Source organism: Oryzias latipes, chromosome 18, assembly GCF_053564925.1.
Source record: "Oryzias latipes strain Hd-rR chromosome 18, Olatipes_Hd-rR_3.1".
In the NCBI taxonomy this organism is placed as follows: Eukaryota; Metazoa; Chordata; class Actinopteri; order Beloniformes; family Adrianichthyidae; genus Oryzias; species Oryzias latipes.
In genome coordinates, this window is record NC_136254.1 from 33,188,738 (window position 1) to 33,212,150 (window position 23,413).

At 44.0% G+C, this 23,413-nt stretch overlaps 21 non-coding genes across 21 annotated transcripts; all 21 read left to right on the forward strand.

The window, feature by feature from the left end:
- The first annotated feature begins 4,957 nt into the window (after nt 1-4,957).
- trnat-ugu (transfer RNA threonine (anticodon UGU)) lies at nt 4,958-5,029 on the forward strand. The gene has a single exon. It is a non-coding gene; the product is annotated as a tRNA-Thr (tRNA).
- A 1,067-nt stretch (nt 5,030-6,096) lies between these two features.
- trnam-cau (transfer RNA methionine (anticodon CAU)) lies at nt 6,097-6,168 on the forward strand. Its single transcript has one exon. It is a non-coding gene; the product is annotated as a tRNA-Met (tRNA).
- A 399-nt stretch (nt 6,169-6,567) lies between these two features.
- Nucleotides 6,568-6,639, forward strand: trnat-ugu (transfer RNA threonine (anticodon UGU)). Its single transcript has one exon. It is a non-coding gene; the product is annotated as a tRNA-Thr (tRNA).
- Nucleotides 6,640-7,706: 1,067 nt separating this feature from the next.
- On the forward strand, nt 7,707-7,778 carry trnam-cau (transfer RNA methionine (anticodon CAU)). Its single transcript has one exon. It is a non-coding gene; the product is annotated as a tRNA-Met (tRNA).
- A 399-nt stretch (nt 7,779-8,177) lies between these two features.
- trnat-ugu (transfer RNA threonine (anticodon UGU)) lies at nt 8,178-8,249 on the forward strand. Its single transcript has one exon. It is a non-coding gene; the product is annotated as a tRNA-Thr (tRNA).
- Nucleotides 8,250-9,316: 1,067 nt separating this feature from the next.
- Nucleotides 9,317-9,388, forward strand: trnam-cau (transfer RNA methionine (anticodon CAU)). Its single transcript has one exon. It is a non-coding gene; the product is annotated as a tRNA-Met (tRNA).
- A 399-nt stretch (nt 9,389-9,787) lies between these two features.
- trnat-ugu (transfer RNA threonine (anticodon UGU)) lies at nt 9,788-9,860 on the forward strand. The gene has a single exon. It is a non-coding gene; the product is annotated as a tRNA-Thr (tRNA).
- Nucleotides 9,861-10,927: 1,067 nt separating this feature from the next.
- trnam-cau (transfer RNA methionine (anticodon CAU)) lies at nt 10,928-10,999 on the forward strand. Its single transcript has one exon. It is a non-coding gene; the product is annotated as a tRNA-Met (tRNA).
- Nucleotides 11,000-11,398: 399 nt separating this feature from the next.
- trnat-ugu (transfer RNA threonine (anticodon UGU)) lies at nt 11,399-11,471 on the forward strand. Its single transcript has one exon. It is a non-coding gene; the product is annotated as a tRNA-Thr (tRNA).
- Nucleotides 11,472-12,538: 1,067 nt separating this feature from the next.
- Nucleotides 12,539-12,610, forward strand: trnam-cau (transfer RNA methionine (anticodon CAU)). The gene has a single exon. It is a non-coding gene; the product is annotated as a tRNA-Met (tRNA).
- A 387-nt stretch (nt 12,611-12,997) lies between these two features.
- trnat-ugu (transfer RNA threonine (anticodon UGU)) lies at nt 12,998-13,069 on the forward strand. The gene has a single exon. It is a non-coding gene; the product is annotated as a tRNA-Thr (tRNA).
- Nucleotides 13,070-14,603: 1,534 nt separating this feature from the next.
- On the forward strand, nt 14,604-14,675 carry trnat-ugu (transfer RNA threonine (anticodon UGU)). Its single transcript has one exon. It is a non-coding gene; the product is annotated as a tRNA-Thr (tRNA).
- Nucleotides 14,676-16,213: 1,538 nt separating this feature from the next.
- trnat-ugu (transfer RNA threonine (anticodon UGU)) lies at nt 16,214-16,285 on the forward strand. The gene has a single exon. It is a non-coding gene; the product is annotated as a tRNA-Thr (tRNA).
- A 1,067-nt stretch (nt 16,286-17,352) lies between these two features.
- Nucleotides 17,353-17,424, forward strand: trnam-cau (transfer RNA methionine (anticodon CAU)). Its single transcript has one exon. It is a non-coding gene; the product is annotated as a tRNA-Met (tRNA).
- Nucleotides 17,425-17,823: 399 nt separating this feature from the next.
- On the forward strand, nt 17,824-17,895 carry trnat-ugu (transfer RNA threonine (anticodon UGU)). Its single transcript has one exon. It is a non-coding gene; the product is annotated as a tRNA-Thr (tRNA).
- Nucleotides 17,896-18,962: 1,067 nt separating this feature from the next.
- trnam-cau (transfer RNA methionine (anticodon CAU)) lies at nt 18,963-19,034 on the forward strand. Its single transcript has one exon. It is a non-coding gene; the product is annotated as a tRNA-Met (tRNA).
- Nucleotides 19,035-19,433: 399 nt separating this feature from the next.
- trnat-ugu (transfer RNA threonine (anticodon UGU)) lies at nt 19,434-19,505 on the forward strand. The gene has a single exon. It is a non-coding gene; the product is annotated as a tRNA-Thr (tRNA).
- A 1,067-nt stretch (nt 19,506-20,572) lies between these two features.
- Nucleotides 20,573-20,644, forward strand: trnam-cau (transfer RNA methionine (anticodon CAU)). The gene has a single exon. It is a non-coding gene; the product is annotated as a tRNA-Met (tRNA).
- Nucleotides 20,645-21,031: 387 nt separating this feature from the next.
- On the forward strand, nt 21,032-21,103 carry trnat-ugu (transfer RNA threonine (anticodon UGU)). The gene has a single exon. It is a non-coding gene; the product is annotated as a tRNA-Thr (tRNA).
- A 1,069-nt stretch (nt 21,104-22,172) lies between these two features.
- Nucleotides 22,173-22,244, forward strand: trnam-cau (transfer RNA methionine (anticodon CAU)). Its single transcript has one exon. It is a non-coding gene; the product is annotated as a tRNA-Met (tRNA).
- Nucleotides 22,245-22,631: 387 nt separating this feature from the next.
- Nucleotides 22,632-22,703, forward strand: trnat-ugu (transfer RNA threonine (anticodon UGU)). The gene has a single exon. It is a non-coding gene; the product is annotated as a tRNA-Thr (tRNA).
- The last annotated feature ends 710 nt before the right edge of the window (nt 22,704-23,413 follow it).

Here is a 23,413-nt window from a genome sequence, read left to right on the forward strand (position 1 = left end):
ACTTTTTGTCAGTTTAAAGGTGTTTAGACAAAGTTCTGACCAGAAGCTTTCATCTGTGCTGATGCTCAAATCTGCATCCCATTTTTTTGTTGGAAGGGCAATATTGTTATCTAAATTGCATAAAAGTTTGTATATTTTGGAGAGAGTTCTATTCATTGAAAAATTAATCAGAGTGGTAACTACATCTGGTAGCTTTAAATCGTCGTCTTTAATTTTATACTTTTTAGTAATACTTGATTTAAGTTGCTGATATTCCAAGAAGTTATTTATTCCATGTTTGTCTTGAAGTTCCTGGGGGGTTATGAATCTTCTATCAATAATTACGTGCTCTAGTTGTTTTATGCCCCCTGCTTGCCAAGCTGGGAAGTGAATCATTTTTTTGTTAATAAGGATGTCCGGGTTGTTCCAGATGGGTGTCATTTTGCACGGTTGAATTGATGATTTTGATATTTTGAGAAATTCCCACCAGGCTGTTAAGGTGGCATTTATATTAATGCTTTTGAAACAATCCTGTTTTTTAACTGTTTGGCTAATAAATGGTAGCTGTGACAGGTTGATCTTTCCACATAACACCTGTTCCAAGTCTAACCATGAGTTGGTTTCTGGATTATTTTTTAACCATTTTAAGATATATTGTAATCTATTTGCAAGAAAGTATTTGTGGAAATTAGGTAGTTCTAATCCTCCACAGCTTTTTGCAGATTTTAAAGTTTTTAGACTAATTCTTGCAGGTTTGTTGTTCCATAGAAAGCTTGATATGGATGAGTCTAATGTTTTGAACCATTTTAATGGCGGTTGTGTGGGAATCATTGAGAAGAGATAATTAACCTTGGGTAAGATTTTCATTTTAACCGTGGCTACCTTGCCCATAAGGGACAGAGGCAGGTTGGTCCAGCGTGTTAGATCGTCCTGTATGCTTTTCAGTAATGGGGTGTGGTTTAGCTGCACCAGTTCTGATAGTTTGGGGGAAAAGTAGATACCCAGATATTTGATATTTCCTGTTTTAACTGGAATTGTGAGTCTTTGTTCCATATTCCTGTTGAGTGGTAATAAAACAGACTTATTCCAATTAATGGAATAGTCTGATATGGAGGAGAATTCATTTATGATCATTGCTGTTTCATTTACAGAATGTAAATTCCTTAAAAACAGTAATATGTCATCCGCATAAAGACTAATTTTATGATGGCTGTGTTTGGTTTTTATTCCTATAATGCTCTCATTCTGTCTTATTGCTGCAGCTAAAGGCTCAATGAATATAGCAAAAAGAGAAGGAGAGAGTGGGCAGCCCTGTCTGGTTCCTCTTCCAAGAAAAAACCTGTTTGAAGTCTGTTTATTAGTTCTAACTGATGCATTGGGGTTGTGATATAATATTTTGATCCAATTGATGAATGCTTCTCCAAAACCAAACTTATGGAGGGCAGCAATAAGGAACTTCCAATTAACTCTGTCAAAGGCTTTTTCAGCATCCAGCGATAGTACCGTCATTTCCTGTTTTTTAATGGTGGCAAAGTCTATTATATTAACTAGTCTACGGACATTATCATCCGAGTGTCTGCCTTTGATGAATCCAGTCTGGTCGAAGTGAATTATGTGAGGAGTGATTTTTTCTATTCTCTGTGCTAGTGCTTTGCAGATAATTTTTACATCTGCATTGATTAAAGAAATGGGGCGATAGCTTGAAGGACTAGTGGGATCTTTGTCTGGTTTTAGAAGAAGAATTATGTTGGCTGAGTTCATGTTAGGTGGCATTGATTGGCTCTCATTAATAGATGTGACAGTTTTATAAAATGTTGGTGCCAGTTGTTCCCAGAATTCTTTATAAAACTCAGCAGGAAAGCCATCAGGCCCTGGTGCTTTACCATTGGGCATAAGTAACAGAGCTTCATGAAGTTCAGACGGCAAGAGCGGAGAATCTAAGTTTGTGATTTGATCCTCATTTAGCCTGGGTAGGTTTACATTATTAAGGAATGAGTCAATACTTTGCTCTGACGGATTGATCTGCGGTGTGTACAGGTTTTTATAAAAGTTTTCAAATTCGTTATTAATTTTGACCGGGTCATGGGTGACATTTCCTGTTTGGTCCATAATAGAGGTGATTGATGATTTTTCTCTGTTAATTTTAAGCTGATTAGCCAGAAATTTGCCAGATTTATTAGAGTTTTCAAATCTTTCAAGTCGTAGCCTTTGTATTTGAAATTGTGTTTGTTTATTAATGATGTCATTTAACTGCAGCTTTAAATTTTTCAGATCTCCCAGAATGTGTTCCTGTGCAGAAGCAGCATAAGCAGTCTCCAGGGTTTTGATTTTATTTTCTAATTCTAATAAATCTGCTTTCTCTTTGCGTTTTTTGTGCGTTGAATAAGAAATGATTTTCCCTCTCATGACTGCCTTTGCTGCTTCCCAAAGAACGCACGGTGGGATGTCTGGAGTATTGTTGAAGTCTAAGAAGGTTGCCCACTCTTTTTTAAAGAATTCAAGAAATTCCTGGTCCTTTAACAGAGACGTATTAAACCTCCAGGTTGTACCAGAGGGTGTGGATTTTTCCCTAGAAATGTTTACAGATACTGGTGCATGATCACTGATAATAATTGGATGGATATTGGAGCTTTGAATATTTTTTAAAAGAGAGTTACTGATTAATAAATAGTCTAAACGGGAGTGTGAATAGTGAACTGGAGAAAAAAAGGTGAACCCTTTAGTGCTTGGGTGACATGAGCGCCACGCGTCGCAGAGACCCAGATCATTCATGTACTGCTTTAGAATACTTGCAGACCGCCATGTACGCTGGTTTGCTGCTGTGCTGAGTCTGTCAAGTTCAGGGTCCAAAACAAGGTTGAAGTCTCCTCCTATAATGATTGTGGAGTCAGAGTGAACTGAGAGTGAGGTGAAGAATCTGTGAAAGAAGGAAGAGTCGTCAACATTAGGACCATAAATACTCACTATACAATAGTCCTTATTCTGAATGGATATATTAATGATTACAAATCTGCCTTCTGGGTCAGTAACTGTATCCTTATGAGTAAAATTAAGATTTTTATTAATTAAAACAGCAACTCCTCTTTGTTTGGAGTTGTAACTGGCAGAGTATATAACTGGAAATTGTAAGCAGCACATAAGGTGATTCAAAGAATCTGATAAATGGGTCTCCTGCAGTAGAGCTATATCTGCTTTTAGACCATCCAGGTGATTTAACACTTTCAGTCTCTTTGGCTCAGAGCCAAGTCCACGCACATTCCAGCTAACGATGTTAAGACTGTTCATAACTGCTCTGACTGAAAAGGTGTAAAGCTAAGTAGTGCTTGTGTGCCAGTCCGTGTGCGCGTGCCCGCATTTGAGAAGCGCTGTGCGCGTGAACGTTTTCTGGTTATGTGAGCTGCGTGTCGCGTGCGTCCTATGAGAGCCTGTGTGAGGTGATTGCAGTATGTCAGCGTGTGTGTGCGGGATCGCATGTGCACGCCCCTGTGTGCGCTTGTGTGAGCGCGCGCCCGTTCCGTGCATAAATAAATACTTACCGAGGATGAGTTGCTTCCAGGTGATTTACATATAATGAGGGGGGAGAGGGGGGGGGAGAGTAAAGGAAAGAAAAAAAGAGATAGAAGGGAAAACGAAAACAACAATAGAAACATCAGTGGGACTGAGGTGACGAAGAAAAAAAAAAAGACTGTTTTCCTGAGATCGAGGTGTGGATTATTGATGATCCGGTTTTCCATTCATTGAAGTAAGTTTAGCGGGTTTCTTCTGGGCAGCGCAGATGTTCTCAGCGCGGATCTGAAAGCCTTCAGCACAGCCAGGGGGTGATCTCCGGGTCCCGGAACAGCCGTCCGTCCACGTACAGTTTGTCAACGGCCACAATCGCTCTCGAACCAGCAGCAAGATGTTTCCTCCTCAGCGGGAACAGGATCTTCCTTCTACGGAGGATTTCTGCCGGGAACTGGTCATTCACGCTGTAATGCGTGCCTCTCAGTTCCCGTCCGCGGCCCTTCACCAACTCCTTCTGTTTGAAATGTTCGAATTTAGCCACAATAGGACGCGGGCGCTGGTGGTCGGACCTTCTTCCTCCGAGGCGGTGAACCCTGTGGAAGGAGATCTTCTGCACCTCCTCCTTGGGGAGCTTCAGGTGGACCTGTAAAAAGGATCTCACGGTGGCTTCGGGGTCTTCTCCTACCTCCTCTGGAACCCCCGCGACCACTAGATTGTCCCTCATGCTCCTCGACTGAAGATCCAGGAGGGTTTCCTTGATGGATCGGTTCTCCTCGGAGAGACGGGCGGTGTCACTGCTCAGGGTCTTCACGGTCTCTCTGAGGGCCTGGTTCTCCGCTGCGAGCTCCCGCACCTGCTGCTGGCTGAATTCCAGAGACTCCCGCAGACCTTGAAATTCTCTATGGAGGATCTCCAGCAGATTGAGGCGGCCATCAAAGCTGGAGAGCTTTTTGTCAATCGAATCCAGGATATCGCTCATTCCGCTGCCTGGAGAGGACACAGCCCCGGGAGAGTCCTCAGGCCGTTCACGCTTGGCGGAGGGGGTGGTGGTGGCGGTTCTGGGCTTCACCATGTTGCAGGTATTAAAACACTCGTCAATGAAATTCTCCAGGTCCTCCAGGCTGACAGAAGCTTAATACTCTTAACAGGTTATGTTAGTTAGCAGGAAATGTTTTAATATGGCGGAAAAATGAAACAAGATCGAAAATGTTTGTTCAAATGCTTACGCGCCGCCAAGTCGACTCACCACACTCGTCTCGCTGGGTCTCGCGATACTACAGCATCACCTCACCTCGCGATCCTCCTATCTAATAGGCAACCATTTTCTTCCCCACACAGTTCCGTTGATAAAGCTCACCGCCTCCACTCTGTTTTGTGGAAAGCCCAATTTCCTATGACTGCGCCAGTGTCAATACTTGCTTTTGAGTAGCAGGACATGTCAATAGAGTTCTTTCTTTCCATCAGGGTGTCAAGAGGCATGGTGGCCAAGTGGTAAGGCGTTGGTCTTGTAAACCAAAAATCATGGGTTCGATCCCCATCCGTGCCTGAAATGGCATTGGTAGACTGACCACAAACAACCTGCCAAGTGCAATGTGATTAAAAACCCTTTGCTCACTTGTATATGCACAGAGCACGTTGCTTCATTTTGTGTTGCAGGCCCTGCCAATAAAGCTCTTTCTTTACCTTTACGCATACCAAGACATGGTTCACAAGTGGTAAGGTGTTGGTCTATCCGGCCGAAAGCCATGGGCTCTATTCACATTGGTGCCTGCAATGGCGTAGGGAGACTAAACATTAAACAAAGTCTTGTGGGACTACTAGGAGAGGGGAATTTTAGATTCACTTCCAAGACCTTGGGCATTAACTCTGTACCAGTTCAACTGGCCCTTTCTTACAAATAGACTATTAAAGGACAGGTTCTTACAGACTTTGCTGCTCGTCCTTTATCCTGCACCTTGTCTAGCAATCCAGAATGGCGCCGTAAGAGAACTTAAAAAAACGCCTCAAACCCCACTTTTGCAGTTGGTTATATCACACTCAAACTCTTGACATCAACAGTGATCACTGCAAACAAGAAGCAGAGTGGCGCAGCGGAAGCGTGCTGGGCCCATAACCCAGAGCTCGATGGACCGAAACCATCCTCTGCTAACTAATTTGTCTTTCAGCATATCGCCTTGTTTTTAGGGGAAATGTGGCTTTAGTCTCTATTATTATTGCCTGCATCCTACTGAAAACAAGCTTTTTGGCGGGCCTTGTCTATTCTCAGTTTGTAGATATCATATTGGGGAATGGTGAATCCAGCCGAAAAAAACTTTCGTTTTTCAAGCCCATCAAAATGTCTAGCTAGCATGACAAATTTATCTCCCTTTAAACAACACCGGCTTGTGCCATTTAGCTTCTCTTTCATGCTAACGGCACCTTCATTGAGCACTTAGCACTTTGCCAAACAGCACAAAGAGGTAGAATGTTAAATGGGCGTATTGTTTAACTCTGTCATGAAGCATTCTCTCAGGCGAGCATTTTCAGGCAATTTATCCTGAAACCTTAGGTCTGCTTAGGCAGGTATATCAGACTCAAACTGGTGCCAAAAACACTGACAGAGGAGACAACAGAAGCAGAGTGGCGCAGCGGAAGCGTGCTGGGCCCATAACCCAGAGGTCGATGGATCGAAACCATCCTCTGCTAACTATGATGATGACAGGGCAGATTATTGCCATGACATTAAATAATGCATGCCTCCTACTGAAAATGCAGTTTAATGGGCTTTCTCTCATCTTACTTTAGAAACAACCCCAGCGTCAGCCACTGCGCTTCTTTTTTCAAGCTAACAGCGCCTCATTGAGAACTTAGTTGCCAAACTGCACAAAGAGGTAGAATCTTCACACACTCACAATGTTTAACTCTCTCATGGAGCATTCTTTCAGGCAACCATTTTCTTCCCCACACAGTTCCGTTGATAAAGCTCACCGTCTCCACTCTGTTTTGTGGAAAGCCCATGTTCCTATGACTGCGCCAGTGTCAATACTTGCTTTTGAGTAGCAGGACATGTCAATAGAGTTCTTTCTTTCCATCAGGGTGTCAAGAGGCATGGTGGCCAAGTGGTAAGGCGTTGGTCTTGTAAACCAAAAATCATGGGTTCGATCCCCATCCGTGCCTGAAATGGCATTGGTAGACTGACCACAAACAACCTGGCAAGTGCAATGTGATTAAAAACCCTTTGCTCACTTGTATATGCACAGAGCACGTTGCTTCATTTTGTGTTGCAGGCCCTGCCAATAAAGCTCTTTCTTTACCTTTACGCATACCAAGACATGGTTCACAAGTGGTAAGGTGTTGGTCTATCCGGCCGAACACCATGGGCTCAATTCACATTGGTGCCTGCAATGGCGTAGGGAGACTAAACATTAAACAAAGTCTTGTGGGACTACTAGGAGAGGGGAATTTTAGATTCACTTCCAAGACCTTGGGCATTAACTCTGTACCAGTTCAACTGGCCCTTTATTACAAATGGACTATTAAAGGACAGGTTCTTACAGACTTTGCTGCTCGTCCTTTATCCTGCACCTTGTCTAGCAATCCAGAATGGCGCCGTAAGAGAACTTAAAAAAACGCCTCAAACCCCACTATTGCAGTTGGTTATATCACACTCAAACTCTTGACATCAACAGTGATCACTGCAAACAAGAAGCAGAGTGGCGCAGCGGAAGCGTGCTGGGCCCATAACCTAGAGGTCGATGGATCGAAACCATCCTCTGCTAACTAATCTGTCTTTCAGCATATCGCCTTGTTTTTAGGGGAAATGTGGCTTTAGTCTCTATTATTATTGCCTGCATCCTACTGAAAACAAGTTTTTTGGCGGGCCTTGTCTATTCTCAGTTTGTAGATATCATATTGGGGAATGGTGAATCCAGCCGAAAAAAACTTTCGTTTTTCAAGCCCATCAAAATGTCTAGCTAGCATGACAAATTTATCTCCCTTTAAACAACACCGGCTTGTGCCATTTAGCTTCTCTTTCATGCTAACGGCACCTTCATTGAGCACTTAGCACTTTGCCAAACAGCACAAAGAGGTAGAATGTTAAATGGGCGTATTGTTTAACTCTGTCATGAAGCATTCTCTCAGGCGAGCATTTTCAGGCAATTTATCCTGAAACCTTAGGTCTGCTTAGGCAGGTATATCAGACTCAAACTGGTGCCAAAAACACTGACAGTGAAGACAACAGAAGCAGAGTGGCGCAGCGGAAGCGTGCTGGGCCCATAACCCAGAGGTCGATGGATCGAAACCATCCTCTGCTAACTATGATGATGACAGGGCAGATTATTGCCATGACATTAAATAATGCATGCTTCCTACTGAAAATCCAGTTCAATGGGCTTTCTCTCATCTTACTTTGGAAACAACCCCAGCGTCAGCCACTGCGCTTCTTTTTTCAAGCTAACAGCGCCTCATTGAGAACTTAGTTGCCAAACTGCACAAAGAGGTAGAATCTTCACACACTCACAATGTTTAACTCTCTCATGGAGCATTCTTTCAGGCAACCATTTTCTTCCCCACACAGTTCCGTTGATAAAGCTCACCGTCTCCACTCTGTTTTGTGGAAAGCCCATGTTCCTATGACTGCGCCAGTGTCAATACTTGCTTTTGAGTAGCAGGACATGTCAATAGAGTTCTTTCTTTCCATCAGGGTGTCAAGAGGCATGGTGGCCAAGTGGTAAGGCGTTGGTCTTGTAAACCAAAAATCATGGGTTCGATCCCCATCCGTGCCTGAAATGGCATTGGTAGACTGACCACAAACAACCTGGCAAGTGCAATGTGATTAAAAACCCTTTGCTCACTTGTATATGCACAGAGCACGTTGCTTCATTTTGTGTTGCAGGCCCTGCCAATAAAGCTCTTTCTTTACCTTTACGCATACCAAGACATGGTTCACAAGTGGTAAGGTGTTGGTCTATCCGGCCGAACACCATGGGCTCAATTCACATTGGTGCCTGCAATGGCGTAGGGAGACTAAACATTAAACAAAGTCTTGTGGGACTACTAGGAGAGGGGAATTTTAGATTCACTTCCAAGACCTTGGGCATTAACTCTGTACCAGTTCAACTGGCCCTTTATTACAAATGGACTATTAAAGGACAGGTTCTTACAGACTTTGCTGCTCGTCCTTTATCCTGCACCTTGTCTAGCAATCCAGAATGGCGCCGTAAGAGAACTTAAAAAAACGCCTCAAACCCCACTATTGCAGTTGGTTATATCACACTCAAACTCTTGACATCAACAGTGATCACTGCAAACAAGAAGCAGAGTGGCGCAGCGGAAGCGTGCTGGGCCCATAACCTAGAGGTCGATGGATCGAAACCATCCTCTGCTAACTAATCTGTCTTTCAGCATATCGCCTTGTTTTTAGGGGAAATGTGGCTTTAGTCTCTATTATTATTGCCTGCATCCTACTGAAAACAAGTTTTTTGGCGGGCCTTGTCTATTCTCAGTTTGTAGATATCATATTGGGGAATGGTGAATCCAGCCGAAAAAAACTTTCGTTTTTCAAGCCCATCAAAATGTCTAGCTAGCATGACAAATTTATCTCCCTTTAAACAACACCGGCTTGTGCCATTTAGCTTCTCTTTCATGCTAACGGCACCTTCATTGAGCACTTAGCACTTTGCCAAACAGCACAAAGAGGTAGAATGTTAAATGGGCGTATTGTTTAACTCTGTCATGAAGCATTCTCTCAGGCGAGCATTTTCAGGCAATTTATCCTGAAACCTTAGGTCTGCTTAGGCAGGTATATCAGACTCAAACTGGTGCCAAAAACACTGACAGTGAAGACAACAGAAGCAGAGTGGCGCAGCGGAAGCGTGCTGGGCCCATAACCCAGAGGTCGATGGATCGAAACCATCCTCTGCTAACTATGATGATGACAGGGCAGATTATTGCCATGACATTAAATAATGCATGCTTCCTACTGAAAATCCAGTTCAATGGGCTTTCTCTCATCTTACTTTGGAAACAACCCCAGCGTCAGCCACTGCGCTTCTTTTTTCAAGCTAACAGCGCCTCATTGAGAACTTAGTTGCCAAACTGCACAAAGAGGTAGAATCTTCACACACTCACAATGTTTAACTCTCTCATGGAGCATTCTTTCAGGCAACCATTTTCTTCCCCACACAGTTCCGTTGATAAAGCTCACCGCCTCCACTCTGTTTTGTGGAAAGCCCATGTTCCTATGACTGCGCCAGTGTCAATACATGCTTTTGAGTAGCAGGACATGTCAATAGAGTTCTTTCTTTCCATCAGCGTGTCAAGAGGCATGGTGGGCCAAGTGGTAAGGCGTTGGTCTTGTAAACCAAAAATCATGGGTTCAATCTCCATCCGTGCCTGAAATGGCATTGGTAGACTGACCACAAACAACCTGGCAAGTGCAATGTGATTAAAAACCCTTTGCTCACTTGTATGTGCACAGAGCACATTGCTTCATTTTGTGTTGCAGGCCCAGCCAATAAAGCTCTTTCTTTACTTTTACGCATACCAAGACATGGTTCACAAGTGGTAAGGTGTTGGTCTATCCGGCCGAACACCATGGGCTCAATTCACATTGGTGCCTGCAATGGCGTAGGGAGACTAAACATTAAACAAAGTCTTGTGGGACTACTAGGAGAGGGGAATTTTAGATTCACTTCCAAGACCTTGGGCATTAACTCTGTACCAGTTCAACTGGCCCTTTCTTACAAATGGACTATTAAAGGACAGGTTCTTACAGACTTTGCTGCTCGTCCTTTATCCTGCACCTTGTCTAGCAATCCAGAATGGCGCCGTAAGAGAACTTAAAAAAACGCCTCAAACCCCACTATTGCAGTTGGTTATATCACACTCAAACTCTTGACATCAACAGTGATCACTGCAAACAAGAAGCAGAGTGGCGCAGCGGAAGCGTGCTGGGCCCATAACCTAGAGGTCGATGGATCGAAACCATCCTCTGCTAACTAATCTGTCTTTCAGCATATCGCCTTGTTTTTAGGGGAAATGTGGCTTTAGTCTCTATTATTATTGCCTGCATCCTACTGAAAACAAGTTTTTTGGCGGGCCTTGTCTATTCTCAGTTTGTAGATATCATATTGGGGAATGGTGAATCCAGCCGAAAAAAACTTTCGTTTTTCAAGCCCATCAAAATGTCTAGCTAGCATGACAAATTTATCTCCCTTTAAACAACACCGGCTTGTGCCATTTAGCTTCTCTTTCATGCTAACGGCACCTTCATTGAGCACTTAGCACTTTGCCAAACAGCACAAAGAGGTAGAATGTTAAATGGGCGTATTGTTTAACTCTGTCATGAAGCATTCTCTCAGGCGAGCATTTTCAGGCAATTTATCCTGAAACCTTAGGTCTGCTTAGGCAGGTATATCAGACTCAAACTGGTGCCAAAAACACTGACAGTGAAGACAACAGAAGCAGAGTGGCGCAGCGGAAGCGTGCTGGGCCCATAACCCAGAGGTCGATGGATCGAAACCATCCTCTGCTAACTATGATGATGACAGGGCAGATTATTGCCATGACATTAAATAATGCATGCTTCCTACTGAAAATCCAGTTCAATGGGCTTTCTCTCATCTTACTTTGGAAACAACCCCAGCGTCAGCCACTGCGCTTCTTTTTTCAAGCTAACAGCGCCTCATTGAGAACTTAGTTGCCAAACTGCACAAAGAGGTAGAATCTTCACACACTCACAATGTTTAACTCTCTCATGGAGCATTCTTTCAGGCAACCATTTTCTTCCCCACACAGTTCCGTTGATAAAGCTCACCGCCTCCACTCTGTTTTGTGGAAAGCCCATGTTCCTATGACTGCGCCAGTGTCAATACTTGCTTTTGAGTAGCAGGACATGTCAATAGAGTTCTTTCTTTCCATCAGCGTGTCAAGAGGCATGGTGGGCCAAGTGGTAAGGCGTTGGTCTTGTAAACCAAAAATCATGGGTTCAATCCCCATCCGTGCCTGAAATGGCATTGGTAGACTGACCACAAACAACCTGGCAAGTGCAATGTGATTAAAAACCCTTTGCTCACTTGTATGTGCACAGAGCACATTGCTTCATTTTGTGTTGCAGGCCCAGCCAATAAAGCTCTTTCTTTACCTTTACGCATACCAAGACATGGTTCACAAGTGGTAAGGTGTTGGTCTATCCGGCCGAACACCATGGGCTCTATTCACATTGGTGCCTGCAATGGCGTAGGGAGACTAAACATTAAACAAAGTCTTGTGGGACTACTAGGAGAGGGGAATTTTAGATTCACTTCCAAGACCTTGGGCATTAACTCTGTACCAGTTCAACTGGCCCTTTCTTACAAATGGACTATTAAAGGACAGGTTCTTACAGACTTTGCTGCTCGTCCTTTATCCTGCACCTTGTCTAGCAATCCAGAATGGCGCCGTAAGAGAACTTAAAAAAACGCCTCAAACCCCACTATTGCAGTTGGTTATATCACACTCAAACTCTTGACATCAACAGTGATCACTGCAAACAAGAAGCAGAGTGGCGCAGCGGAAGCATGCTGGGCCCATAACCCAGAGCTCGATGGACCGAAACCATCCTCTGCTAACTAATTTGTCTTTCAGCATATCGCCTTGTTTTTAGGGGAAATGTGGCTTTAGTCTCTATTATTATTGCCTGCATCCTACTGAAAACAAGTTTTTTGGCGGGCCTTGTCTATTCTCAGTTTGTAGATATCATATTGGGGAATGGTGAATCCAGCCGAAAAAAACTTTCGTTTTTCAAGCCCATCAAAATGTCTAGCTAGCATGACAAATTTATCTCCCTTTAAACAACACCGGCTTGTGCCATTTAGCTTCTCTTTCATGCTAACGGCACCTTCATTGAGCACTTAGCACTTTGCCAAACAGCACAAAGAGGTAGAATGTTAAATGGGCGTATTGTTTAACTCTGTCATGAAGCATTCTCTCAGGCGAGCATTTTCAGGCAATTTATCCTGAAACCTTAGGTCTGCTTAGGCAGGTATATCAGACTCAAACTGCTGCCAAAAACACTGACAGAGAAGACAACAGAAGCAGAGTGGCGCAGCGGAAGCGTGCTGGGCCCATAACCCAGAGGTCGATGGATCGAAACCATCCTCTGCTAACTATGATGATGACAGGGCAGATTATTGCCATGACATTAAATAATGCATGCCTCCTACTGAAAATGCAGTTTAATGGGCTTTCTCTCATCTTACTTTAGAAACAGCCACTGCGCTTCTTTTTTCAAGCTAACAGCGCCTCATTGAGAACTTAGTTGCCAAACTGCACAAAGAGGTAGACTCTTCACACACTCACAATGTTTAACTCTCTCATGGAGCATTCTTTCAGGCAACCATTTTCTTCCCCACACAGTTCCGTTGATAAAGCTCACCGCCTCCACTCTGTTTTGTGGAAAGCCCATGTTCCTATGACTGCGCCAGTGTCAATACTTGCTTTTGAGTAGCAGGACATGTCAATAGAGTTCTTTCTTTCCATCAGCATGTCAAGAGGCATGGTGGCCAAGTGGTAAGGCGTTGGTCTTGTAAACCAAAAATCATGGGTTCAATCCCCATCCGTGCCTGAAATGGCATTGGTAGACTGACCACAAACAACCTGGCAAGTGCAATGTGATTAAAAACCCTTTGCTCACTTGTATATTCACAGAGCACGTTGCTTCATTTTGTGTTGCAGGCCCTGCCAATAAAGCTCTTTCTTTACCTTTACGCATACCAATACATGGTTCACAAGTGGTAAGGTGTTGGTCTATCCGGCCGAACACCATGGGCTCAATTCACATTGGTGCCTGCAATGGCGTAGGAGACTAAACATTAAACAAAGTTTTGTGGGACTACTAGAGGGGAATTTTAGATTCACTTCCAAGACCTTGGGCATTAACTCTGTACCAGTTCAACTGGCCCTTTCTTACAAATGGACTATTAAAGGACAGGTTCTTACAGACTTTGCTGCTCGTCCTTTATCCTGCACCTTGTCTAGCAATCCAGAATGGCGCCGTAAGAGAACTTAAAAAAACGCCTCAAACCCCACTATTGCAGTTGGTTATATCACACTCAAACTCTTGACATCAACAGTGATCACTGCAAACAAGAAGCAGAGTGGCGCAGCGGAAGCGTGCTGGGCCCATAACCCAGAGGTCGATGGACCGAAACCATCCTCTGCTAACTAATCTGTCTTTCAGCATATCGCCTTGTTTTTAGGGGAAATGTGGCTTTAGTCTCTATTATTATTGCCTGCATCCTACTGAAAACAAGTTTTTTGGCGGGCCTTGTCTATTCTCAGTTTGTAGATATCATATTGGGGAATGGTGAATCCAGCCGAAAAAAACTTTCGTTTTTCAAGCCCATCAAAATGTCTAGCTAGCATGACAAATTTATCTCCCTTTAAACAACACCGGCTTGTGCCATTTAGCTTCTCTTTCATGCTAACGGCACCTTCATTGAGCACTTAGCACTTTGCCAAACAGCACAAAGAGGTAGAATGTTAAATGGGCGTATTGTTTAACTCTGTCATGAAGCATTCTCTCAGGCGAGCATTTTCAGGCAATTTATCCTGAAACCTTTGGTCTGCTTAGGCAGGTATATCAGACTCAAACTGGTGCCAAAAACACTGACAGAGAAGACAACAGAAGCAGAGTGGCGCAGCGGAAGCGTGCTGGGCCCATAACCCAGAGGTCGATGGCTCGAAACCATCCTCTGCTAACTATGATGATGACAGGGCAGATTATTGCCATGACATTTAATAATGCATGCCTCCTACTGAAAATGCAGTTTAATGGGCTTTCTCTCATCTTACTTTAGAAACAACCCCAGCGTCAGCCACTGCGCTTCTTTTTTCAAGCTAACAGCGCCTCATTGAGAACTTAGTTGCCAAACTGCACAAAGAGGTAGAATCTTCACACACTCACAATGTTTAACTCTCTCATGGAGCATTCTTTCAGGCAACCATTTTCTTCCCCACACAGTTCCGTTGATAAAGCTCACCGCCTTCACTCTGTTTTGTGGAAAGCCCATGTTCCTATGACTGCGCCAGTGTCAATACTTGCTTTTGAGTAGCAGGACATGTCAATAGAGTTCTTTCTTTCCATCAGCGTGTCAAGAGGCATGGTGGCCAAGTGGTAAGGCGTTGGTCTTGTAAACCAAAAATCATGGGTTCAATCCCCATCCGTGCCTGAAATGGCATTGGTAGACTGACCACAAACAACCTGGCAAGTGCAATGTGATTAAAAACCCTTTGCTCACTTGTATATTCACAGAGCACATTGCTTCATTTTGTGTTGCAGGCCCAGCCAATAAAGCTCTTTCTTTACCTTTACGCATACCAAGACATGGTTCACAAGTGGTAAGGTGTTGGTCTATCCGGCCGAACACCATGGGCTCAATTCACATTGGTGCCTGCAATGGCGTAGGGAGACTAAACATTAAACAAAGTTTTGTGGGACTACTAGGAGAGGGGAATTTTAGATTCACTTCCAAGACCTTGGGCATTAACTCTGTACCAGTTCAACTGGCCCTTTCTTACAAATGGACTATTAAAGGACAGGTTCTTACAGACTTTGCTGCTCGTCCTTTATCCTGCACCTTGTCTAGCAATCCAGAATGGCGCCGTAAGAGAACTTAAAAAAATGCCTCAAACCCCACTATTGCAGTTGGTTATATCACACTCAAACTCTTGACATCAACAGTGATCACTGCAAACAAGAAGCAGAGTGGCGCAGCGGAAGCGTGCTGGGCCCATAACCCAGAGGTCGATGGACCGAAACCATCCTCTGCTAACTAATCTGTCTTTCAGCATATCGCCTTGTTTTTAGGGGAAATGTGGCTTTAGTCTCTATTATTATTGCCTGCATCCTACTGAAAACAAGTTTTTTGGCGGGCCTTGTCTATTCTCAGTTTGTAGATATCATATTGGGGAATGGTGAATCCAGCCGAAAAAAACTTTCGTTTTTCAAGCCCATCAAAATGTCTAGCTAGCATGACAAATTTATCTCCCTTTAAACAACACCGGCTTGTGCCATTTAGCTTCTCTTTCATGCTAACGGCACCTTCATTGAGCACTTAGCACTTTGCCAAACAGCACAAAGAGGTAGAATGTTAAATGGGCGTATTGTTTAACTCTGTCATGAAGCATTCTCTCAGGCGAGCATTTTCAGGCAATTTATCCTGAAACCTTTGGTCTGCTTAGGCAGGTATATCAGACTCAAACTGGTGCCAAAAACACTGACAGAGAAGACAACAGAAGCAGAGTGGCGCAGCGGAAGCGTGCTGGGCCCATAACCCAGAGGTCGATGGCTCGAAACCATCCTCTGCTAACTATGATGATGACAGGGCAGATTATTGCCATGACATTTAATAATGCATGCCTCCTACTGAAAATGCAGTTTAATGGGCTTTCTCTCATCTTACTTTAGAAACAACCCCAGCGTCAGCCACTGCACTTCTTTTTTCAAGCTAACAGCGCCTCATTGAGAACTTAGTTGCCAAACTGCACAAAGAGGTAGAATCTTCACACACTCACAATGTTTAACTCTCTCATGGAGCATTCTTTCAGGCAACCATTTTCTTCCCCACACAGTTCCGTTGATAAAGCTCACCGCCTTCACTCTGTTTTGTGGAAAGCCCATGTTCCTATGACTGCGCCAGTGTCAATACTTGCTTTTGAGTAGCAGGACATGTCAATAGAGTTCTTTCTTTCCATCAGCGTGTCAAGAGGCATGGTGGCCAAGTGGTAAGGCGTTGGTCTTGTAAACCAAAAATCATGGGTTCAATCCCCATCCGTGCCTGAAATGGCATTGGTAGACTGACCACAAACAACCTGGCAAGTGCAATGTGATTAAAAACCCTTTGCTCACTTGTATATTCACAGAGCACGTTGCTTCATTTTGTGTTGCAGGCCCAGCCAATAAAGCTCTTTCTTTACCTTTACGCATACCAAGACATGGTTCACAAGTGGTAAGGTGTTGGTCTATCCGGCCGAACACCATGGGCTCTATTCACATTGGTGCCTGCAATGGCGTAGGGAGACTAAACATTAAACAAAGTCTTGTGGGACTACTAGGAGAGGGGAATTTTAGATTCACTTCCAAGACCTTGGGCATTAATTCTGTACCAGTTCAACTGGCCCTTTCTTACAAATGGACTATTAAAGGACAGGTTCTTACAGACTTTGCTGCTCGTCCTTTATCCTGCACCTTGTCTAGCAATCCAGAATGGCGCCGTAAGAGAACTTAAAAAAACACCTCAAACCCCACTATTGCAGTTGGTTATATCACACTCAAACTCTTGACATCAACAGTGATCACTGCAAACAAGAAGCAGAGTGGCGCAGCGGAACCGTGCTGGGCCCATAACCCAGAGGTCAATGGACCGAAACCATCCTCTGCTAACTAATCTGTCTTTCAGCATATCGCCTTGTTTTTAGGGGAAATGTGGCTTTAGTCTCTATTATTATTGCCTGCATCCTACTGAAAACAAGTTTTTTGGCGGGCCTTGTCTATTCTCAGTTTGTAGATATCATATTGGGGAATGGTGAATCCAGCCGAAAAAAACTTTCGTTTTTCAAGCCCATCAAAATGTCTAGCTAGCATGACAAATTTATCTCCCTTTAAACAACACCGGCTTGTGCCATTTAGCTTCTCTTTCATGCTAACGGCACCTTCATTAAGCACTTAGCACTTTGCCAAACAGCACAAAGAGGTAGAATGTTAAATGGCCGTATTGTTTAACTCTTTCATGAAGCATTCTCTCAGGCGAGCATTTTCAGGCAATTTATCCTGAAACCTTAGGTCTGCTTAGGCAGGTATATCAGACTCAAACTGGTGCCAAAAACACTGACAGAGAAGACAACAGAAGCAGAGTGGCGCAGCGGAAGCGTGCTGGGCCCATAACCCAGAGGTCGATGGATCGAAACCATCCTCTGCTAACTATGATGATGACAGGGCAGATTATTGCCATGACATTAAATAATGCATGCCTCCTACTGAAAATGCAGTTTAATGGGCTTTCTCTCATCTTACTTTAGAAACAACCCCAGCGTCAGCCACTGCGCTTCTTTTTTCAAGCTAACAGCGCCTCATTGAGAACTTAGTTGCCAAACTGCACAAAGAGGTAGAATCTTCACACACTCACAATGTTTAACTCTCTCATGGAGCATTCTTTCAGGCAACCATTTTCTTCCCCACACAGTTCCGTTGATAAAGCTCACCGCCTTCACTCTGTTTTGTGGAAAGCCCATGTTCCTATGACTGCGCCAGTGTCAATACTTGCTTTTGAGTAGCAGGACATGTCAATAGAGTTCTTTCTTTCCATCAGCGTGTCAAGAGGCATGGTGGCCAAGTGGTAAGGCGTTGGTCTTGTAAACCAAAAATCATGGGTTCAATCCCCATCCGTGCCTGAAATGGCATTGGTAGACTGACCACAAACAACCTGGCAAGTGCAATGTGATTAAAAACCCTTTGCTCACTTGTATATTCACAGAGCACATTGCTTCATTTTGTGTTGCAGGCCCAGCCAATAAAGCTCTTTCTTTACCTTTACGCATACCAAGACATGGTTCACAAGTGGTAAGGTGTTGGTCTATCCGGCCGAACACCATGGGCTCAATTCACATTGGTGCCTGCAATGGCGTAGGGAGACTAAACATTAAACAAAGTTTTGTGGGACTACTAGGAGAGGGGAATTTTAGATTCACTTCCAAGACCTTGGGCATTAACTCTGTACCAGTTCAACTGGCCCTTTCTTACAAATGGACTATTAAAGGACAGGTTCTTACAGACTTTGCTGCTCGTCCTTTATCCTGCACCTTGTCTAGCAATCCAGAATGGCGCCGTAAGAGAACTTAAAAAAACGCCTCAAACCCCACTATTGCAGTTGGTTATATCACACTCAAACTCTTGACATCAACAGTGATCACTGCAAACAAGAAGCAGAGTGGCGCAGCGGAAGCGTGCTGGGCCCATAACCCAGAGGTCGATGGACCGAAACCATCCTCTGCTAACTAATCTGTCTTTCAGCATATCGCCTTGTTTTTAGGGGAAATGTGGCTTTAGTCTCTATTATTATTGCCTGCATCCTACTGAAAACAAGTTTTTTGGCGGGCCTTGTCTATTCTCAGTTTGTAGATATCATATTGGGGAATGGTGAATCCAGCCGAAAAAAACTTTCGTTTTTCAAGCCCATCAAAATGTCTAGCTAGCATGACAAATTTATCTCCCTTTAAACAACACCGGCTTGTGCCATTTAGCTTCTCTTTCATGCTAACGGCACCTTCATTGAGCACTTAGCACTTTGCCAAACAGCACAAAGAGGTAGAATGTTAAATGGGCGTATTGTTTAACTCTGTCATGAAGCATTCTCTCAGGCGAGCATTTTCAGGCAATTTATCCTGAAACCTTTGGTCTGCTTAGGCAGGTATATCAGACTCAAACTGGTGCCAAAAACACTGACAGAGAAGACAACAGAAGCAGAGTGGCGCAGCGGAAGCGTGCTGGGCCCATAACCCAGAGGTCGATGGCTCGAAACCATCCTCTGCTAACTATGATGATGACAGGGCAGATTATTGCCATGACATTTAATAATGCATGCCTCCTACTGAAAATGCAGTTTAATGGGCTTTCTCTCATCTTACTTTAGAAACAACCCCAGCGTCAGCCACTGCACTTCTTTTTTCAAGCTAACAGCGCCTCATTGAGAACTTAGTTGCCAAACTGCACAAAGAGGTAGAATCTTCACACACTCACAATGTTTAACTCTCTCATGGAGCATTCTTTCAGGCAACCATTTTCTTCCCCACACAGTTCCGTTGATAAAGCTCACCGCCTTCACTCTGTTTTGTGGAAAGCCCATGTTCCTATGACTGCGCCAGTGTCAATACTTGCTTTTGAGTAGCAGGACATGTCAATAGAGTTCTTTCTTTCCATCAGCGTGTCAAGAGGCATGGTGGCCAAGTGGTAAGGCGTTGGTCTTGTAAACCAAAAATCATGGGTTCAATCCCCATCCGTGCCTGAAATGGCATTGGTAGACTGACCACAAACAACCTGGCAAGTGCAATGTGATTAAAAACCCTTTGCTCACTTGTATATTCACAGAGCACGTTGCTTCATTTTGTGTTGCAGGCCCAGCCAATAAAGCTCTTTCTTTACCTTTACGCATACCAAGACATGGTTCACAAGTGGTAAGGTGTTGGTCTATCCGGCCGAACACCATGGGCTCTATTCACATTGGTGCCTGCAATGGCGTAGGGAGACTAAACATTAAACAAAGTCTTGTGGGACTACTAGGAGAGGGGAATTTTAGATTCACTTCCAAGACCTTGGGCATTAATTCTGTACCAGTTCAACTGGCCCTTTCTTACAAATGGACTATTAAAGGACAGGTTCTTACAGACTTTGCTGCTCGTCCTTTATCCTGCACCTTGTCTAGCAATCCAGAATGGCGCCGTAAGAGAACTTAAAAAAACACCTCAAACCCCACTATTGCAGTTGGTTATATCACACTCAAACTCTTGACATCAACAGTGATCACTGCAAACAAGAAGCAGAGTGGCGCAGCGGAACCGTGCTGGGCCCATAACCCAGAGGTCAATGGACCGAAACCATCCTCTGCTAACTAATCTGTCTTTCAGCATATCGCCTTGTTTTTAGGGGAAATGTGGCTTTAGTCTCTATTATTATTGCCTGCATCCTACTGAAAACAAGTTTTTTGGCGGGCCTTGTCTATTCTCAGTTTGTAGATATCATATTGGGGAATGGTGAATCCAGCCGAAAAAAACTTTCGTTTTTCAAGCCCATCAAAATGTCTAGCTAGCATGACAAATTTATCTCCCTTTAAACAACACCGGCTTGTGCCATTTAGCTTCTCTTTCATGCTAACGGCACCTTCATTAAGCACTTAGCACTTTGCCAAACAGCACAAAGAGGTAGAATGTTAAATGGCCGTATTGTTTAACTCTTTCATGAAGCATTCTCTCAGGCGAGCATTTTCAGGCAATTTATCCTGAAACCTTAGGTCTGCTTAGGCAGGTATATCAGACTCAAACTGGTGCCAAAAACACTGACAGAGAAGACAACAGAAGCAGAGTGGCGCAGCGGAAGCGTGCTGGGCCCATAACCCAGAGGTCGATGGATCGAAACCATCCTCTGCTAACTATGATGATGACAGGGCAGATTATTGCCATGACATTAAATAATGCATGCCTCCTACTGAAAATGCAGTTTAATGGGCTTTCTCTCATCTTACTTTAGAAACAGCCACTGCGCTTCTTTTTTCAAGATAACAGCGCCTCATTGAGAACTTAGTTGCCAAACTGCACAAAGAGGTAGAATCTTCACACACTCACAATGTTTAACTCTCTCATGGAGCATTCTTTCAGGCAACCATTTTCTTCCCCACACAGTTCCGTTGATAAAGCTCACCGCCTCCACTCTGTTTTGTGGAAAGCCCATGTTTCTATGACTGCGCCAGTGTCAATACTTGCTTTTGAGTAGCAGGACATGTCAATAGAGTTCTTTCTTTCCATCAGCATGTCAAGAGGCATGGTGGCCAAGTGGTAAGGCGTTGGTCTTGTAAACCAAAAATCATGGCTTCAATCCCCATCCGTGCCTGAAATGGTATTAGTAGACTGACCACAAACAACCTGGCAATTGAGCAACGTGATTAAAAACCCTTTGCTCACTTGTATATTCACAGAGCACGTTGCTTCATTTTGTGTTGCAGGCCCTGCCAATAAAGCTCTTTCTTTACCTTTACGCATACCAAGACATGGTTCACAAGTGGTAAGGTGTTGGTCTATCCGGCCGAACACCATGGGCTCAATTCACATTGGTGCCTGCAATGGCGTAGGGAGACTAAACATTAAACAAAGTCTTGTGGGACTACTAGGAGAGGGGAATTTTAGATTCACTTCCAAGACCTTGGGCATTAACTCTGTACCAGTTCAACTGGCCCTTTCTTACAAATGGACTATTAAAGGACAGGTTCTTACAGACTTTGCTGCTCGTCCTTTATCCTGCACCTTGTCTAGCAATCCAGAATGGCGCCGTAAGAGAACTTAAAAAAACGCCTCAAACCCCACTATTGCAGTTGGTTATATCACACTCAAACTCTTGACATCAACAGTGATCACTGCAAACAAGAAGCAGAGTGGCGCAGCGGAAGCGTGCTGGGCCCATAACCCAGAGGTCGATGGACCGAAACCATCCTCTGCTAACTAATCTGTCTTTCAGCATATCGCCTTGTTTTTAGGGGAAATGTGGCTTTAGTCTCTATTATTATTGCCTGCATCCTACTGAAAACAAGTTTTTTGGCGGGCCTTGTCTATTCTCAGTTTGTAGATATCATATTGGGGAATGGTGAATCCAGCCGAAAAAAACTTTCGTTTTTCAAGCCCATCAAAATGTCTAGCTAGCATGACAAATTTATCTCCCTTTAAACAACACCGGCTTGTGCCATTTAGCTTCTCTTTCATGCTAACGGCACCTTCATTGAGCACTTAGCACTTTGCCAAACAGCACAAAGAGGTAGAATGTTAAATGGGCGTATTGTTTAACTCTGTCATGAAGCATTCTCTCAGGCGAGCATTTTCAGGCAATTTATCCTGAAACCTTAGGTCTGCTTAGGCAGGTATATCAGACTCAAACTGGTGCCAAAAACACTGACAGAGAAGACAACAGAAGCAGAGTGGCGCAGCGGAAGCGTGCTGGGCCCATAACCCAGAGGTCGATGGATCGAAACCATCCTCTGCTATCTATGATGATGACAGGGCAGATTATTGCCATGACATTAAATAATGCATGCCTCCTACTGAAAATGCACTTTAATGGGCTTTCTCTCATCTTACTTTAGAAAAAGCCACTGCGCTTCTTTTTTCAAGCTAACAGCGCCTCATTGAGAACTTACTTGCCAAACTGCACAAAGAGGTAGAATCTTCACACACTCACAATGTTTAACTCTCTCTTGGAGCATTCTTTCAGGCAACCATTTTCTTCCCCACACAGTTCCGTTGATAAAGCTCACCGCCTCCACTCTGTTTTGTGGAAAGCCCATGTTCCTATGACTGCGCCAGTGTATATACTTGCTTTTGAGTAGCAGGACATGTCAATAGAGTTCTTTCTTTCCATCAGGGTGTCAAGAGGCATGGTGGCCAAGTGGTAAGGCGTTGGTCTTGTAAACCAAAAATCATGAGTTCAATCCCCATCCGTGCCTGAAATGGCATTGGTAGACTGACCACAAACAACCTGGCAAGTGCAATGTGATTAAAAACCCTTTGCTCACTTGTATATTCACAGAGCACGTTGCTTCATTTTGTGTTGCAGGCCCTGCCAATAAAGCTCTTTCTTTACCTTTACGCATACCAAGACATGGTTCACAAGTGGTAAGGTGTTGGTCTATCCGGCCAAACACCATGGGCTCAATTCACATTGGTGCCTGCAATGGCGTAGGGAGACTAAACATTAAACAAAGTCTTGTGGGACTACTAGGAGAGGGGAATTTTAGATTCACTTCCAAGACCTTGGGCATTAACTCTGTACCAGTTCAACTGGCCCTTTCTTACAAATGGACTATTAAAGGACAGGTTCTTACAGACTTTGCTGCTCGTCCTTTATCCTGCACCTTGTCTAGCAATCCAGAATGGCGCCGTAAGAGAACTTAAAAAAACGCCTCAAACCCCACTATTGCAGTTGGTTATATCACACTCAAACTCTTGACATCAACAGTGATCACTGCAAACAAGAAGCAGAGTGGCGCAGCGGAAGCGTGCTGGGCCCATAACCCAGAGGTCGATGGACCGAAACCATCCTCTGCTAACTAATCTGTCTTTCAGCATATCGCCTTGTTTTTAGGGGAAATGTGGCTTTAGTCTCTATTATTATTGCCTGCATCCTACTGAAAACAAGTTTTTTGGCGGACCTTGT